This window comes from Lepisma saccharinum, chromosome 26, assembly GCF_977018435.1.
Source record: "Lepisma saccharinum chromosome 26, izLepSacc3.1, whole genome shotgun sequence".
Lineage (NCBI taxonomy): Eukaryota > Metazoa > Arthropoda > Insecta > Zygentoma > Lepismatidae > Lepisma > Lepisma saccharinum.
Window position 1 is genome coordinate 1,650,513 of NC_139254.1, and position 12,789 is coordinate 1,663,301.

Sequence of the window (12,789 nt, forward strand, 5' to 3'; positions counted from 1 at the left end):
TTAGGCATTTGTACTGCGTTGTGTTAAATGTTGTAAATAGATTATACCGGGCTACTATCGCATTAGAAATTACGGTTATTCAAGTTTGGACTCCAATTAAAAGTTAATCAGTAGAACCACATAAAAACGAGTTACATCAAAATTCAGCTTATTCAATTTTGTGTCAATCTATAGTTACCAATTTATTTTTTATTATGCCTTCTATTTTTATTATCCTGAGAACAAAATAGGATTATTTTTTTAGTTTGGCAAACTATCGCTCTCTTTGAGATTCTATAAATAAAGAACGGGTGTTTTTTTATTTATAGATTATATATTATATAATTTATTTATTTATTATCCAAACTCTAATATCCATAATTTATAATCCGATAGTACTCCTGTGACTTTCTGTGAGCCCGTAGTACCTCGGAGGCCTCTGTCGATCTCCTTGGCGTAGTGCTTAGCACATCGCACTTCGACGCCAGGGGTCCCGGATTCGAATCCAATCTGGCAAGATATTGATTTGTCCTTAATGGGAAAATTGAGAATTTAGTAAATGTGATAGTATATGTGAAAACAAATATTGATTGATTGATTTGCTTCATTTTACTTCGCTTCTTGTGCCACTTTTGGCTAATTTGCGAAGATAGGGATGAGTGATGAAATGATGAATGAACACTCACAAACATCCATGCCCAAGCCAGGATTCGAACCCAAACCTCTGGCGTTGAAGTGCGATGTGCTAACCACTACGCTAAGGAGGCCGGTTTGTGGAAACAAAGAAAGATATAGAAAGGGGGGGGACTATCTCTTATGGATTTTCCTTTCATATTTAAAAAAGACAGAAAAGCAAAAATAAACCAAATCTGTCAATCAATTCTTTCTTTGTAACTCTTTCACTATGCAATTCTTCTTTAGCATGCAACGTTTCTTATTAAAATCATAATATGATTTATGAAATGATGAAATCTGAAATTCTAATTAGAACACGGACAACCTTCTTTGTAATATATCGATGATGTTTCAGAAAAATGAATTTTTACAATACTTTTGCATGTGCAATTTTCCCCTCTTTTAAAAGTAGCATGTTTTAATTATGTTACTAATCATTAAAGGAATACCTCAATACCATCCCGAAGTATGATAATTAATATTTACCCCTCAAAGTAATGAAACACTTTCCCTCTCTGAAACTCGCATAGAAATGATAGCGGCCGTTTGCTTCTGCCAAGCCCCGAACGAACATAACCGAAGGGGCACCGAGCATAACCGATCCTCCCACATGACGTCACGCGTTCGTGCATGATCGGCAATTTTCGGATGGCGCTACCTTATAGTATATTAAGTTACCTTGACTAACTCCGGTAAATTCTGCCACTGGTTTTCAAGTTCCATCTGTGATTCGCTAAATGCAACAAAAGAGAACTAAACCTACTCCGATTTGTCCATCACGTCGAAGTTGCACCATACGTATGGTTCGTTCGTTTCGGATAGTTTCGTTGGGTCTCCCTTATCGCACAACACTTCAGCAACCTTGCGTTCTAACGTCACGGGAGAATGCTTTCAATATTAGGCTAAATGCCTAAGTTTGTTAGGTTAGGCTAGCTAGGTTTAGGTCTCTTAGCATAAATAAAAAAAATAAGTGTAATAAATATCATGAATTAAGTAATGATAATGGTATAAGATTGATTACTTTTGCAACCTCAAAGAATTTAATTGTGAAAAGTACCACTTTTAAACATAAAGATATCCATAAATATACCTGGTCTTCTCCAGATGGTAAAACTCATAATCAGATAGATCATATTCTCATTGATAAGAGAAGGCATACTAATATAATTGACGTTCGTACACATAGAGGTGCTGACTGTGCCAGTGACCATTATTTAGTAATTGCTAAATTAAGAGAAAGACTCTCAGTGATAAATCATAAGCAACAAAATCTAAAAGTTCTAAAATTTGATACAGGAAAGTTTACTGATGAAAGAATTAAGAAAGATTACCAAATTAAACTGTCAAATAGATTTGATGTTTTGCAGGATTTAAATGATGATGAAAATATAAATGAAACAGACGTAAATAAGAATTGGGAGCACATACGTAATGCAATAGAATGAGCAGCTAAAGAAAGTATAGGATACCATAAACCAAGAAAAAGTAAGCCATGGTTTGATAATGAATGTCATAATCTAATAGAAATAAGAAATCAGGCTAGACTTAGGTGGTTAAATAACTCTGATGATACAAATCTAAGCAATTATAATAGAATAAAGCGAGAAGTTAACCGCACGTTTAGAAGTAAAAAAAGAGATTACTTGAAAACCAAAATTAACGAAATTGACACAAACAGCAAAAATAAAAATATCAGAGATTTATATAAAGGTGTAAATGAATTTAGAAAGGGGTGGCAACCTAAAGTAAACTTGATAAAAGATAAAGACGGTGATTTTCTAGCTGACCCAAGCGATATTCTAAATAGATGGAATAACTACTTTAATGACCTTTTAAATGTCCATGTAGGAGATAAATCAGAAGTAAATGAAGTCCACACAGCAGAACCTTTAGTTCCAGAACCTAACTTGACTGAAGTTAAAGATGCTATTAAAAGGTTTAAGAATAACAAAGCACCTGGCATTGATTTAATACCAGCTGAGTTAATTAAATATGGTGAAAATTCATTAATATATCAAATTCATAAATTAATTTGTTTAATATGGAATAAAGAAGAAATCCCTCAACAGTGGAAAGAATCCATAATTGTTCCTGTGTTTAAAAAAGGTGATAAAATGAACTGCAATAATTACCGTGGAATTTCTCTACTCTCAACAACATACAAAATATTGTCTAACATTCTTTTAACAAGACTAACACCATATGCTAATGAAATTATAGGTGATTATCAATGTGGATTTAAACATAACAGATCAACTACAGATCAAATTTTTCACATCAGACAGACACTTGAAAAAAAGTGGGAATATAATCAAAATGTCCATCAGCTATTCATTGATTTCAAAAAAGCATATGATTCGGTCAAAAGAGATAAATTATATAATATATTAGTAGAGTTTGGAATACCTAAGAAGCTTGTTAGTATGATAAAAATATGCACCAGTGAAACAGAAAGTAAAATTCGTGTGGGTAATAATATGTCTGACAAATTTACAATTCATGATGGGTTAAAACAAGGAGATGCATTATCTCCATTGCTCTTTAATTTTGCCTTAGAATATGCTGTAAGGAAGGTAAAAGAAACTAACGAAGGACTAAAATTAAATGGTGTGACTCAGTTGTTAGCATATGCAGATGATGTAGATTTACTGGGGGATGATGTGAATACAATTAAGAATAATGCTAAAATATTTTTCAAAACTGCTAAAGAGATAGGTTTGGAAGTTAACAAAGAGAAAACTAAATATATGCTTACAGGCCGAAACCAAGTGTTAGGTAATAATCAAAATCTAATTATTGATAACAACTCGTTTGAACCAGATTCCAAATTCAAATACTTAGGAGTAATATTAACAAATGAAAATTATATTAAAGAGGAAATAAAAAGTAGGCTGAATTCAGGAAATGCATGTTACTTCTCTCTTCATAAACTTTTGTCTTCTCGTTTAATATCTAAGAAACTAAAAGTTAAAATATACAAAACAGTAATTTTGCCTGTAGTATTATATGGGTGTGAAACTTGGTCCCTTACATTGAAAGAGGAACATAAATTGAGAGTATTTGAAAATAAGATCCTTAGGAAAATATTTGGACCTAAAAGGGATGAGGAGACAGGTGAGTGGAGAAGGTTACATAATTTAGAACTACATAATTTGTATTCATGTCCAGATATTATTAGAATAATTAAATCAAGAAGACTTAGGTGGGCAGGCCATGTGGCACGAATGGGAGAGGAAAGAGGAGTTTACAGGATTCTTGTTGGGAAACCAGATGGTAAGAGACCTGTAGGAAGGCCAAGACGAAGATGGAGGGACAACGTTGAGATGGACCTAAAGGAAATCGGTAGGGATGGAAAAGAGTATATAGATCTTGCTCAAGATAGGGACAGATGGAAGGCCTGTGTTGCTGCAGCCATGAACCTTCGGGTTTAAGAAGGCTAGAGAGTTAGTTAGTTAGTGTAATAAATATAATACAACCAAACCTAAGACAAGCATTCCTCGTCTGACGTCAGAACGAAAGGTTGTTCAAGTGTTGTGCGATAAAGGAGATCATGGGCTCGTCACTGTTGGTTTCGTCCACTTTTGAGGCTAATCGGGACTGGACCTAAAGTTTACAGTGAGATCAAAATCACTGTGCACCTCCACCTGGTATTGAACCCGCGAATCCGTGATTACAAGGCGACGACGTTATCACTACGCCATCGGGTTGCCATCAAAGATTATGGCATAATTATAGAGCGTATTATCTCAGTTTGATGACAAACATAACATTTGGTTTAAATAAGTTGACAACGACTGGATCTAATGGAATCTTTAGTTTCCTGGCCAATATAATTAAATTAATTTGGTTCGTGCTGATTTTAATTGGCATTTTCCATTTCTGACACTGAAAAACATATTTCCACTTCCATATATTTCCTAATGAAAATTGCTGTGCGAACTAAATTGACCGTGGTACTCGTCCGTCAACCTCCAAATTTGCAGGCGGGAAGCAACGCCCCCTCCCGGTAAGATCGTTTGATCGCTCACCGCCACTGTCGCGAGAATATTTCCTGTTATCGCAGGTCCTCAACCCCCGAAAGAATGGCCATATTTTTCAGGTGGTTACCGCTCGGGCTGCAAGTCCGTCTCGAGCCCCCTCCGGTCCGGACTCGAGAATGGCCCAACACCTTTAATTTAAATTTTGAGGCATCCCCTCAGCAACTTTGATTTCCTCTGATCGCTAGTCCATCTTTCCAAGTTGCCAGTTCGGACAGCAAGTCGCGTCACCCTAACTTGAGAACGACCTTACGGTTGTAATTCAAATTTGGAGACTGCACGGGTGACTGTCAGAAGGGGAGGGTGTTAAGGGCGATCACCTCTCCCAACTGCTAGTTTTTCCAACATGTTACCAAGCCTAATACTATTTTCGAAGACTCAAATGTTCTGTTTGATTACCAAGTTTAACAGGTTCGATTTAAGCTCACTTTTTTCTCATGATAATCTGAACTGGATCTACAGTTTAAATTTGGAACCAGAGCACTGTGCCTCAAAAGAGGATCCAACCCCCCTTGAAATAATAGTTTTTTCTTTGTTTATTCAGTTTATTCCTCATATCTGATCATTCAATTTAACGTGGCAGTGGGAGGAATTTTGATAACGACTTACAATAATAACCATTTATTCCAGCGCTGGAGTAGGTATATGAAATGATTCTGTCAGCGACATCTGTCACCAATGATGGAAGCAGGAAAATAACTATTTTGAAGTCTGACATTCCAGATATCTGCATACCCTTTGATAAGTTTCAATAGAGGAAGAACTGGAATCAGGGCCATAGCCAGGCAGGGGCCAAGGGTGCCGTCAGCCCCCTCTGAAGTTTGTTAAAACTACTTTCTAAAATTTGTTCGCAGTGACGAGTGACAATGTAGATAGCAGAATGCAGATATTATTTTGCTCAGAACTTGATAAAGGTTAAATTCACAGAATACAAAGAATAGATGTCACATTCGTTTATTTGATTTGCAAAGTAGGCACAGGGAAGTAATTAAAATATTTTCTCGGCTTCTGCTATGAGTGGGAAGAAGGGATTTCTGCAGTGGCGAAACGTGACTTAGGGTGACCAGATATTTGTTGACCAAAAAAGAGTATAGTCTATAGGTTGAAGGTCCGTGTTTTGTTTACGAATTTCAGAAGCTTTCAAATTTCAATGAGCCCAATGCAAATTGCATGACATGAAAATTCCACGCGTAAATTGAAGAACGGCTCCTTACATTTTGTAACTCAATTATGACCAAAATGTCTACCCAGTGGCGTCGATTAGGGAGGGGGCGAGGGCGGGCAGTTGCCCCCCACTTTTTGCAACTTTTTCTCCCGCACTATACTAAACCTTATTTACCAATGTAAAATTAACTGCCCTTGCCCTCCCCCCAAATTTTGCAACCTTACCTTCAGTTTTGGAACCCAATCGCCGCCACTGTGTCTACTACCACGTTTTACCCCCGAACCCTTCGATTATTAAACTGCTGCATTTGTTCATCGTTAAAATATTCTGTACATGTTTAAAAAAAAAACAACTTACTGTGAGATTATCTTTAAGATTTTAAAATCTAATTACAACGAATCGCAGAAGTTGACGTGTTTCCTATTTCACTTTAGTAATTATTACTTGCAGGTGAATATCGTGAGGATGGTTTCCAACTGGAGCACTCTCGTCATTTGCGCACTGATGCTACAGGTTAGTTCTCTCCTGAACATACTAGGTATTGCTTAAAATTTACCATTGGTGTTTTCCTGCATTTGTGAGCCTTCACTCCCTGAACCCCCCTTTTCCGATCATCAACACCATCATTCAATTATTTCAGTGTTGATCCCCCCCTCCTTTGATACACTTTTTAATCTTAAGTCAGTATTAGCATATCCTGGAAATGTTTCCATCCTCTTCACATGCTCTGGACGGAAATGACGTACCATATCTTGCATGTATGCAACCACGCGTTGTAAACCGTATCATGCCAGATAAAGTGCATTGCACCATGCCATGAAGGCGTATAGGGTGCCAAAGGTAGGGGTGATGTGATCAACACCACGCCCCTGGGGGATAAAGGCGGCCAGGGGCTATTTGTTATTGCTTCTATTCTAGCCCCTATAAAATAGGCCTACACTCTACAGATTCAAATTACTTATGGGTCTAATGTAATTAGCTAATTACAAATACTTACTCACCAATGGGCTCCGTCGCCCACCCAGCGTCGTATGTTTAAATGGTCCTTTATTGTGGTCATGTCCACATTGAATTTCACTTTCATTACTTGTTCGAGTGTTGACACCAGGAGTGTATTTTTTTCCTCCTCTCGCCAATAAGTTTTCATAACACTGAAGAGTTTTTCACAATCAACATTTGTACCAGGCAGAGTAGAGTAAACAAGAATTTTATAAGAGGCACAATCATTTTTAAATTTGATCCAGCTTGTACTAAATCTTTGTACACTGACCTCCACTTACCCATCATTGTTTCTTTTCTTTCCCCCCAATCTTCAAGATGTTTTTCAACGGCTTTTGAAATTGCACAGTAAGTGTCAAAAATATCATTATCATTACATTCCAATGAATTTGAATTATGTTTTGCTTGTTGATGGATATATGAAAATGACTCTTGGAATTGTTCATAAGAAATTCTTGAGTCAAGGAGTAAATACCTCAGTTTCTTGACATCTTCAAAAAAACGAAGTGACCATGTTTCTAAGTATTTTACCACTTCACAATAACCTATTTGAAACAGAGTATGCATATTCCTCCTTCATACTCCCTTCTTTTACAAGTTTCATAAGTAAACATTTTGCTGAGAATGGGAAAAAGTTCTGTTCTATTCTGTAGGAGTTGAAAATATTGAACAGAAACTTCAATTACTGTTATATCACCCCTTTCAATTTTTAACATAGTATCATTAAACAGGAGTAGCTGTGCATGCAGCAAATATAGTCATAGTTCACTTGTATCATCTTGAAAAAAAATGACTATAGCAATTGGGGCACTTTCCTCACTCAAAAAATAGGCCTTTATCGCTTCATACTGACGTATAATTAAAGTAAAGAGAGGACTCTTATCTTTGAGTGGTATAAAAGACCCTCATAATGGCACCCAATAAATTCGCAGAATCTTTTCAAATTTTCTGATCTCACAGTAAAAATACTAAAATGATTGTATATTTTGAAAACCAAGTTCTCAACATCTATGGGTATTATTTTCGCACAAGGTACAGAAATTGCATTACGTAGAATATGAGCCCCACAACCAATAGGCAAAATATGTCTTTCTAATCTGCACTCCAACTCTCTGTGCACATTTTTATTTCCTGATGTTGTCTTGTTTATGCTACCAAAATTTAATGGTGCATTATCTGCTACAAATCCAACAACCTTAGTTTCCAAACTATATTGACTTACTATATCCATCAATACACTTGAAGAAACTATCCAACTTACGTGTCTCAGAAACCGATGAACATTCTGTGTGTGACTTTGATTTTATATGTTGTTCAATATCATATTTACCTTTGTTTTAAGGAAAAGAGTATATTTGGGGATTTTTGCAAATTGAAAAGAGTATAGAGTATATGAACCTCTAAAAGAGTATAATACTCTTAAAAAGAGTATGTCTGGTCACCCTAGTGACATTTTTACGCAGTCATCGAAAGACTTGCCAAACGTCAGGGTCAATCTTTCAACCTAGGAAGGGGAACCGGGAGGGGGAATTCCTACATTGATAATGATGATAACAGTGTTCGTACATGAATTGTGAAGTAGAAATGGCAAAAAAAAAAAAAAAAAAGAAAAAAAAAAAAAAGGAAAAATTGTTAAACTTCTCTCTCCGAAATTCGGATTGCTTCCGAAATCCGGGTAGTAGAATTTTTGAACCGAGATTTTTAGATTTTCCAGAATCCTGATATTTTTGGCCATCCCTGGTGTGAAAGTAAGATATGTCAAGGAAAAGGTTCTGTTTGAAAAAGTATGTATGTCTATCACCTCGAGAACAAAAATCTTGATCAATCTTGTCATTTGTAAGCGTAGTAAACACAAAACAGCAGGAAGTACTTCGTGTTTTGTAAACCAAGAACATTTTTCCCACAGAAATCGATATTTGGGCCGCATGATCAAAAAAAATAATAGAAGAAATACTATGAAGAAAATAGAATGGATGCAGAACTGCTTTTTTTTTCAGTTCTTTCTAGCAGTAACCGTGGGGAAATTTATACTTTTGCTTACTTATATTTTTTTCTGTGCACTATTGCTTTCATGTATTCTGTGTAAGTTGCGTTGCGATGCTCTTCAATACGTTTTTTTTAAAAAAAACAAAAAAACAAGAGCATTGCATGCTTTACAGTGCTGGACATTCTGAGATGTTTCATCTTGATGTCACAGAAACCCTGCCGTGTTTGTAAACAAGGAGGCTGAAAAAAAAGGTATCTCATGACCAGACCTTCAAAAGCAGGGGAAAAGCGGTCGAAGGACCTTGGATTCGCAGACCTGCTGCGATGAGCTGGCCCGCCTGACTCAACGGAAATGCAGCGGGACGGTTGGGCACAGGGGGAGGGGGTGTAGAACTGGGCTCTCCTTTCGATGCGCTATACTTAGCGAATCTCTTGCGTATTTCTAGCTGTTTAATGGTGTTACTTGACTAATTTCGTTCAATAAGCAATATATTTATTATTTTGCTTTGTCATCGGCGCATCTCCCGATGACCGGACGCCTCGCCTCTGGATTTCTGCATGTGTTCTACGTATATTAACTAAATGAACCCCCCTACACACACACACACACATAATGTACTTTCATATAATACTGTGTTTGTAAAGCCCCCCTGGAGATAAATTCTGGCTACGGGCCTTACTGGAATGTACAGAATAATGCTCTGCGGTGAACAATGAGACTCACTGAAGCACAGACTCATCTCAGGTACAGGGATATAGTTAGGAACTGGCTAAATTTAAGGGCACAAAGAAATAAAAGCACATTACTCTAAGGGATAAAAACGAAAAGATTTATTATTTCATACAATCGTCATGCAGATGACCAGCGGCGAAGATATAGTACAAGCAATGCAAGCACTGCTTGCACTATTAAAATATTATTTAATGTTTTATCCTTATTTAGATTCCATCGCAATCGATTTCACAATATTTTACGGCCTCAAACTCCTTCAGCGGCCCTTTGCAAGCAGCAGACTCTCTGCTTGCGCCGCCGACACGGAAAAGCAATGCACCCGAAGGATCATATGGCGAAGGGTGAAATCTTGTTGGAGATACGGGCCTCAACACTAAGGGTAAAAACACAGTGAGGCACAAGAACCCTTGCACATCGCACGGAGCCCAGTCAAGCCATAAAAATGTCAGGGTATAATGAATGAACTGGCTGTCGGACAGGCACCTTGAACACCGTCGCACAAGCTTGCAAACGACAACTCTGTCAAAAAAGTGGGGAAACGGGAGGGTGTCTTCCAGGAAAGGGAGAAGTGACCTTGAGCGGACCAATCACAGAGCCTTCCACTTGAAACAAGGGACCCAAGATCAAACCGTGTTTGTTCCTGGGAACCTTTCGCGATGAGCGGGACTCCACTATGTTCTCCCCATTTAACCCCATGGTTTTGAATTACCGGAAACTTGTCCCCGTGAGTTGTGATGTGCTTCACTGTGTTTTTACCCTTACAGAAAAGCTGAGCTTCTTAGTGCTTCTCGGAAAGCAGAAGGAAACATTGCCAGCAGACCGATAACCAATATGTGTCTTCATGAGCACATAAATATGACCATAAGGATACTGACAATTAATAATCATAAAATGACTGATGAAAGAAACCATTATCATTACTCTAAATTCCATGTAGGTTATTTAAATTACAAATTATTTTGTATTTCGCGAATTTGAAAACGCGTCAAATATTTGACTTCAGGGGTTGAGGCAAAAGGGTGGAAAGGGCGAGCGCTTGTGTTTCCGGGAAGAGGAATGTCTGTTCCAGCTCGAATTACATCACCAGTGTTGAGAGCTACAGTGTTGGCAACTGTCGTTATTTACACGGTAATTCAAGTGAAATTTTTAACAAATTTTACAAGTTAATTCAATAAATTGATGGCTTTTGAATAGAAATTGGTGGGAAAAAAGTAGTACCTGAAAAAGGGACTATCTTCTGATATTTGTAAACATCACAATCTAAATCGTATACATTGTACACATTAAGAACAAAGAAACATTTTGTATTATTATGGCACTTTATTACATAAACATTGTATACCTACTCTTTCTGTTGTAATGATTCTGATTCCACACCGTAATTTTTATCTCCAAACTAATAAATCTTCTCTCCCGTGAGTGATAAAATTAAGGAAATAGGTTGGTATCACTTTCTGTTGTTTCAGAGCTTTTCAAAGTGATATTGTTTGGATGCTTTGTAGTTGGGGAAAGAATCTGGAAGGAAGTGAGTGTTTGTTGCTGGTGTTTGTTCCCTGAATTAATCGAAACGAACATGAATTTGGGATCTGTTGATACGGCGATGTACGGGGTGCTTTACTGTTTGTTTGAGTTGGGTTATTAAGTTCACTTTTTGGTTTCGCACAGATAGGTTAATCATGACTGGACCTACAGTTTAATGTGAGATCCGTTGAATGTGCCTCAACCGGGTATTGAACCCGGGACCCCTTGACTACAAAGACGACATTACCACTACGCCATCGAGGAACCCAAAGAGGCGAGTGTATTATTTAGCAATTTATATCTGCTTCGTTTAGTCAGCTCGAGGGAGAAAAGTGTAGAAATGAAAATCGTGGAAGCGAGGCGACCAACATCCGATTTACCTGACTTTAAAGAATTAAGCCCCTATCACACGGAACTGGATTTCTAGTAGGAATGCCCTAGTTGGCGCTGAACTAACTTCTAGGTAGCAATCACGGCCGCTTGGCTGACTGCTTGATTGGTTTGGAGGAATAGGACATGTTCTAATAGCTACTTGCCTTTCTCCATTGGATTCTGTGGAACAGCCAATCAGAGCAAAGTTTCGCCATGTGAAGATTTCTGTGAGTGTGCAAAGAAGCGTTCTTGTTTGTGGTTTCCGAGTGTTACTTCAGCAATGTTTAACGTATACAGCATGAAAAGCACGTCAAGTTACACCATCTATGCTGAGTGCATGGTGTTTACATTTGAAACAACTAAAATATTCTTCCACACGTGTACAGTAAACGTTGTAAAGTATGTATTTAAGCGGCGCCATTGTTTTGTACCTAAGAACATTTTATACGAAACGTTATTCCTCTCGGTTGAATAGTTATCGGGTTTTAAAAATGTGAAGTGATACATTGTTTACATCTCACGCGGCCGCCATTACAACTTCACTCGTGACCTCTAGATGGGAACAAAAGTCTATCGACAAGTACGCTGATAAGTATCGTGTGAGGCGAAAACTAGCAAATGGGTAGCCAGTCCAGCGCCAACTAGGGCATGCCTACTGGATATCCAGTTCCGTGCGATGCGGGCTTTACAGGAGTATGGAATTTATTGTGGTGAGTACATCGTCTATGCATGTGTTTCTCTTGGATGGAGATTTTAATGTTTATGTCCCCTGAGCCAGAAGCGCCACCTTAATATAAATTTTGTCCCCCCCCCAATTTATATTAATGTGTCGCTTCTGACTCAGGGGACATAAACATTAAAATCTCCATCCAAGAGAAACACATGCATGGACGATGTACTCACCACAATAAATTCCAATCTCCTGTAAGATATAAATATATATATTGTATATCTGTCTCTAATCGCTTGCCTCCTTCGTCAGTCCACACTTCGCTACTGCAGATGACATACATACATAGGATGAATGTAAGGATTTCGGTGTCTGGACCCGACAAAATTATATTTGTACAACATAATTATTATGTACATTTGTACAGTCCATTATCATATTCTTTACAATGAACTAAGCTGCTATCTCACAATTAAATGTCGAAAATTTACTTGAAAAATCCGGACTGAACAGATAGGCACCCGAGCACTAACTGTTTACAGTTAGCAGCTTACTTACTATGCTGTTAGCAGATGGCGATGCCATCGTATGGAGTCAAACATCTTTGCAGAATCTTCTTGTAACTCGATAACTCTGGATTATCGAGAGGGAG